Below are 7337 nucleotides of genomic sequence, written 5' to 3'. Positions count from 1 at the left end.
TGCCTCTGAATATGCTCTATTTTAAGCATATTGCTACTCTAATGCATGATATTTTTAGCCATTGTGCTCCTCCAAAAATCTCTGAACTGTTCACTCGTTCTGACCAGATCCATTCTCACTACATTAGATTTTCAGTGTTGGGTAATTTTCATGTCCAATTTTTAAGACTCAACAAACAGCTGCTGTCCTTTTCTAGAATTGGAACGAGAATTTGGAATAAAATTCCTCCTCAACTACGAGAGTTACGTAAAACACTTTTCAAGCGTAAACTGCATGAATTGCTCTTAAAGGTTCTGGAGACTGAGGAGGTGTATGTTGATGAAACGCTGTTACTCGTATCAATGTTACGTCACTACTTAGTTAGCTTGCATTTAACTTTCTAAATAATAATTAGTCATTTAGGTGTTTTATTTATTCATTTATTTTCTTATTTAATTCTTTTTCTCTTTGTTTAATGACTCATTTCTATTTTGTGCTGTTAATTTTCTGTTCCTTTTGAGCGTGTAAACAACTATCAATGCTACCCACCTCGAATAGCCCTTGCTAATTGTGGGTATCTAATATTGTAATAAGTCTTCTCTTATAATAAATTGTTGTTGTTGCTGTTGTTGTATTGAGTCACAAGACATTGATTTTGGCCGCGGATTAATCTGATTGGCTATTGAAATTCACCGGAAGTAAAAAACATTACTTGTTCAGGAAGTTCGTCACCAGAGAAGAGGGAGCTTGTTGAACTGGTTGCTTCTGCTTTTCGGTAAGTTTTGTCGATTACGCAGTGATATACTTTGTTTTATTTATGTATCATTACAAAATCAAAGATACCGTCCATATCTAGACTGGAGTCGTTTGAAAGTTCACTGAATATACAAGCAGAGACCGCCTTAAATTCTAATAAAAAATGATGACTAACGTGAGATCACTCAAATTATGTAATAGCTCTAATTTTTTTGTATCTTTTCTTTCCCCTTAAATTTACTAGAATCAGTAAAATGTAAGATATGTTTCACTTTCTATATTTCTTCCATAATCGTTATTATCAGAGTTTTCCGTTTTATTACAGCTAGTGTTGGAATTAAGTTACAATTTTATTTAGTACGATATTTGTAGTTTCTTTTGTTTGTCTTCCCCCGCCTCGATTAGTAAACTACACGCGGATGGAAGTATTTTTGTATTAATTTATTTGCTTGTAGTATAATAAAGTTTTGCTGTTGTTGTTCCTTAAAAATGTGACTGTTCCAATGCACGTGCCGGTCCTGGCGGTCTTCCACTGCTCCACGATATTTTTTACCTGCGTGGCTTCTTCAGTTTTCAGTTTACAGTTGTCCTGAACTCACCAAAAGCTTACAGTGGCTTGGATAAAGATGTTTGCAGTATTCTGGTTGCCAACGGCTTGGATGTTACTCGTAATCCGACGCGAAACTCTGGCTCAACTCGGAGGTTTGTTCTTACAGTAGTACGACCTTCCGCCATCTTTGATGTATGGCCGGAATAAAGCTTGCCAATATTACCTTCTGTGCAGCCCACGTAGTGCTCTTAGCGGGTAATATACAGCAAAATCAGGACCGAAGAATGATTTTTGCATGCAGGGACGTTTGAACGAAACCTGCGTCGGACCAAAGGCTAGATGTGGCTCGTGCACGGTTGTGAAGAAAAATCAAAACAGAGCCGGCGTCTTGCTCGCTATGTCTGAAGATCTTTCGCTTGAGATGCTGGGCTGTGGCACGGATGACGGTGAAACTCATGCTATTCATGCTATTTTTCTAAGATTATTAGAAGTGTAGTGCTATTGTTCGTTCTTGGTTTATTGCTAATCGTTTAATGATTAATGACGTGAAAACTGAGTTCAACAACTTGAGAAGACTTCTATTAATTCTATTGTCGTAGGTGACACTGTCATTAAACAACTAAAGTACATCCTACATCAAAGATCTTTTGTCCCCGAAACCAGCTTCTAACTATCGCTCGTCCAAACAATGTCTTCTGTTCATCTCAAAAGTCAACTACTCCGCTACGCTTGGGAATCGCGCCTTCGTTCATGCTGCTCCTGTCTTTATGGAACTCGCTGCCATTATCAATCAGAACCAGTAGCAGTCTCGCCAGTTTTAGAAAACAACTGAAAACATTTTGTTTTTAGGAAAGCTTTTAATTTACGATTAGTACTGAATGTAAAGCGCTTTTGAATATTTCTTATAATTGGCGCTATATAAATTTATTATCATCCCCGAACTTAGCGAATTTTCCCACAGGAAAGGCTTTAAAATTCTACACCAAAACATCAGAAGTCTGTTAGCAAACAAAGATAGCATCTGTGAAATTCTTGATTCTTGACTTCTATGTATTTTCGCTCAGTGAAACCCATCTATTCGCTGATGATGAGGCTGAAGCACAAATTGAGGGATACACATACATTGGATTGGAAAGGCTACTTGTTCGGGCCAAGATGGAGGTGTCGGGGTTTACATTTCTTCATCTCTCCCTTTCCACATTCCTATTTTTACTTACTGCGGCCAAAACACCCTTGGTTGGTCAGAGAATCGCAAGAGCCAAATAAGAAGCTTTGAACAACGAAGTCACAGAGTTATTGTGCCAAATTCCGGCTGTGAACTTCGCCTTCCTACTACTAAAAACTTTTAGAAGAAGAAAGCGTGTTTGTTTGTTTTTGACTGCCTTCAAGGGAACGTTTGTACAAGTAGTCCCTTTGAGCACTATTTTGTTTTGTCAAATCGCAGTGTAAATACTAGAAACAATGGGACAATTGTGAAAGTGAAACTCGAGTTTGCTCGTTGAAATTTTTACTGTTTAGGGGCTTTGGTCTTTTATTCTTTGTCTTTAACTATCAGGCAGATTGACTGTAGGGCACTTTTTACGAAATGTTTAGATGAATGCTTTCTTTTCATATAAGTATAGATAGGGGCTGTTTGCATGGAGGGAGGAAGATCCTAGCACTAAGAGGATCCTACAAGACCAAACAACTTTTCGTTTGGTTTAGATGCAGAAATTTCGGTCGAGATATTCACTAAGTTGAGAAGGAAAGCAAGATGAAATTGTCGACCTTTAGCAGCTAAACGCTCAGCCGCCAACATGTTTGTTTTTCTTGTCTTTAGTACTAGTACCTTCCGAGCGAAGCCTTAGTCTACATGGTGCTAGGATCTTCCTAACGCTAGGATCTCTTCCTCTCAGCTAGGAAGATCCGGGATCATATGGAAACCAGCCTTAAACTGAATACAGAAAACATATGGCGCTAGTATGATCCGCCTTGTAGGATCTTCCTCCCTCCATGTAAACGGCCCCTAAGTGTTAGTTATATGCATGGTTTCTTTTAATTCATTTATAATTGCATTCAATTTTAGTTAATTTTTTTTTTCCGAATATGCCGTGTCATTTATTGATTAAATTCATCATTCTCATTCGTTCACCAGGCTTAACATATCCATTTGACTTTCCTATCCTAGCAGTATGCAGGATGTTTGTCCCATGAAACTAGTTTAATGGCTTAGCTCTCACGAGTCTCCTTTAGCTCAGTGGTAGAGCATCCGAACTAGTAATCGAAAGGTCTTAGATTCGACTCCTAATAGGAGCACTCGGATTATTTTCCTAGTATGACTGTGTCATTTAGTGATTAAATTCATCATTCTCTTTATTATTAATATTATTATTATTATTATTATTATTATTATTATTATTATTATTATTATTATTATTGTTATTTTTAACAGAACCCCTTTGATGTACTGATGGGTTATCCCGTATAAATATTAGTTTATTATTATTATTACTATTATTATTACTATTATTATTATTATTATTATTATTATTATTATTATTATTATTATTATTATTATTATTATTATGTCAGTTTAAGCTTGTTGTGTAGGAAGCGCTTCTTGTATGCCAAATGAGAAGCTGACTGAGCTTTACTGATTCGTATCGGACTGGAGTAAAAAATACAAGACAGGAAGGTTCCAGGATCCAAAAGAGTAACATTGCGTCCCAGTATCCAATATTTTGATCAACTTCAAAATTTGGATGTTAGCCGAGACACTCTGGAAGGACAAAGAAGGCCGAACACTTAAACGAAAAATATAAAATTTTCTATCCGCGTCTTTTAATTTGACAGATATTATTTTGTTCTTAAGAAGTGCATGAATAAGTTCGATTGTTAACACCATCTCTCAAAGTCCATTCGGACTCAATTCAACGCAAAACTATTTGCGTCAGACAAGAGACTTGCGTCAGATGACATTACATATTTAGACTCCAAGCAGTCCCTTTCTGGTCAGTCGAGAGGGTGCGCTCACAGCGCAGCGAGACTGAAGCGAGGAGAAATAAACGAGAAGAGACTGCCTCTATCCAAGCCCCCCTCCGCTCGTTCCCTCCAGTTTGTTTGCGCTCGGCTATTTCGCGCGGCCTCGCGACTATCCAGAAAGGGACTGCTTGCAGTCTGTTACGTATTCAGATATAATGTCAATTTTGGTGAACTATAGCCTGCCAACGAAGACGTATTTCCGGCTGTCGCTTCTCTCCGTTTTTCGGCGGAGAGAAGCGACAGCCGGAAATACGTCTGCGTTCGCAGGCTAGGTGGACTATTTCTGACATTGACTTTATTTCAATTACTTCGAACTTGATAATGGCGTCTTGGCGACACCGAAACGTCGTTCGTTTTTATCGTTTACTTTCACTCTCCTATGTACACCCATAGGAAACCAGCGCAGACCGTGTGCGCAGTAACAAAAACAGGCACCGTCCTTAAAGTGTACTATTGTACTATACATTTCGGCTGGTAAAAGCAGCCTTTTTCAGGTACAAAGAGAATTTGCATTGGGACATGTGCTTATATTACAAGTATTTGCGAATAACAGAACAACTAAAGTGATTGACAGTGTAAAAAATAAAGCAAATGAAATAATAAGAAAATTAAAAAATAAAAAGGAAAGCTAGTAAATTTCTTCGCGAATATTGAGACTATGTGGAAGAATCGTTCTGCCAAATTTACCTGTTGTCCTTCAGGACGATCTCCTAACCTTCGTGACTTATTGGTTTCAGCTAAACTTTTTTCTTACTCGACTAATCCCCACTCACGACTCCCTTCCGGCTTCTATCGTTGCGGTAAAGATTGCGCCACTTGCCCATACATTTCCGAGTGTCTCACTAACTACACCTTCTTTTCCACCGGTGAAACACGCCCTATCAAATCTAAGCTGACCTGTGAAGCTAAAAATCTAATCTGCATGATCCAATGTAACCGCTGTAATTTACAATACATGGGAGCCGCACCATGGATAACCCTAACACTAAATCTAAACCCACCACAGCCGCAGAACACCACACCGCTGACGAGATTCAATTAATCCCTATAGAAAATTGTTTTTGTTATTATTTCATTTGCTTTATCTTTTATACTGTCAATCACTTTAGTTTTACGTAGTTCCGTTGTTGCACAAATACTTGTAATATAAGCACATGTCTGCAAATTCTCATTGTACCTGAAGAAGGCTGGTTTGGCCAGCCGAAATAAAGTACACTTTAAAACGTAATTTTATAAACTATTTGCGATTTTGAGAGGGCAATACGCATTATATTGACGGCTTTGGAAGAAAATATACTTCGTATTGGGCTCCGTCGCTACGCGACTCCACCCAATACGGAGTATATTTTCTCCCACCTAGCCGTCAATATAACGCGGTATTGCCCTCTCAAAATCGTAATTAGTTTTGTATCGCGATACCTCCATTATTATTAAGGACAATTAAGTAAAACTGAAAAGAAATTATTTCGCGCCTGGTCAAAATGTATCTTCTTGCCGCCTGCGAACGTATCCATTGTAACATTTTTCACGCGCAAACAAATTTCGTCACGGGATATTTGAAATATGCCGGCAATTTCGTAAGTTTTCGTGTCTAAAATCGTTTAATTGAAACAGAGAAAACGTGGAAATTCAATGGAAGAGTTGTCGAGCTCCCATATCGTTTCCTGTGGTGGTGAATTGGGCGAAATACCAAATTTTTATATTTGCGTTTTTTTTTTTAAGAGTTGTTTGAGAACACCGAAACAGGAGGGTCCCTGAATAAAGCCAATAGCGAGCCAAAAACTAACGAATCTGAGCTCAAACTAAGCCGAGTAAGAAAAGAAGTAATATTGTAATCTTAGACGACGAGGAGATTGAATTAAGAGTTCCAGAGAAAGAAGATCGCGAAGAATACTGTCAAAGCTGGAACTGAGAATGCTGTTCGTCGCCTTCAAGCGTGGTACAACGATCGATATGGCAAGACACTGGAGTTGACAAGCATCAACAAAACCAACGCTTCCGACCTGCTGAAGCACGTCTTTCTCAAAAAACACAAAAGAAAATGTTTGATCGACTGATAGAACCGGAAAGGTGCTCTACAGCTGTTTACGGCCCAAACTGTTTGCATAAACACGGCGAGCGCTGAGCTCCATCAACTGTTCTCCAATCTTTTCAACTGTTCTACTTTTAACTCTTGCTAGATTAACATTAATTTCCCAAATGGCAAGTGACTTTCCATTTCATGACAAAATCAAGTGACATTGCCCCTGAATTTACAAGACTTGAGCTTGAGACAATCAGAGAAACGCACGATTGTTTTGAAAGTTTATTTTGAAGTTTTGAAAATTTAATTAACGCATAACCACTATTTCTTTCTTTCTTAAACTCTAATTTTGGAGAAGGCGTCCCCCAAAACCAAACAAATTCAAACAAAAAGTTGCTCATTTTGTTACCCCTGTAGAATCCTGTCAGACAGCTACCATTTCAAAGAAACTGAGTTTAAAATTACGATGTTTATCAATTTTTAAGTAAATCACAGAAATACGAAAATTCGTGAGAGTTTATATCAGTTTTCAGGGACGCCGTATATGTTATAGATTTGGAACCATGTTTCAAGGTCCATAACTTAGTTGTTATTCAACTAAACAGTACCAAACCTGTCAAAACACTAATGTTAAAGTGGTCTTTCATATGGTGGTGACAATTTATAAATGGGATAAAATTGGAAACTCGACCCAGTCCCCTCCTCAACCTCAATGGGCCAATAGCCGGCGCCAAGCGCGGGAAAACGCGTGAAGGCAAGTCACGATTGGTTTGGGTTTTGCTTCTCATTGGCTGTGGAATTGGCGCGAATTCTTTTAACCAATCACAGAGCGCAGCAAGGCAAAACCAAAGCAAAGGAGAATTAATTCCTTTCGGCACTCAAATGAAAACAGCACTATACTTTATAATGTAGACTGTTAAGTTGTTCACCATGCTTTTATATAGTTTAATTCTAGTATATTTTTTCTACTGTCGAGAAATAAAATAGAATAATAAAATTCATTGTTGA

The sequence above is a fragment of the Pavona decussata genome, unplaced genomic scaffold (assembly GCF_977016875.1).
Source record: "Pavona decussata unplaced genomic scaffold, jaPavDecu1.1 SCAFFOLD_120, whole genome shotgun sequence".
NCBI lineage: Eukaryota > Metazoa > Cnidaria > Anthozoa > Scleractinia > Agariciidae > Pavona > Pavona decussata.
The sequence above is the reverse complement of the archived record's forward strand: the minus strand, read 5'-3'. Positions refer to the sequence as shown.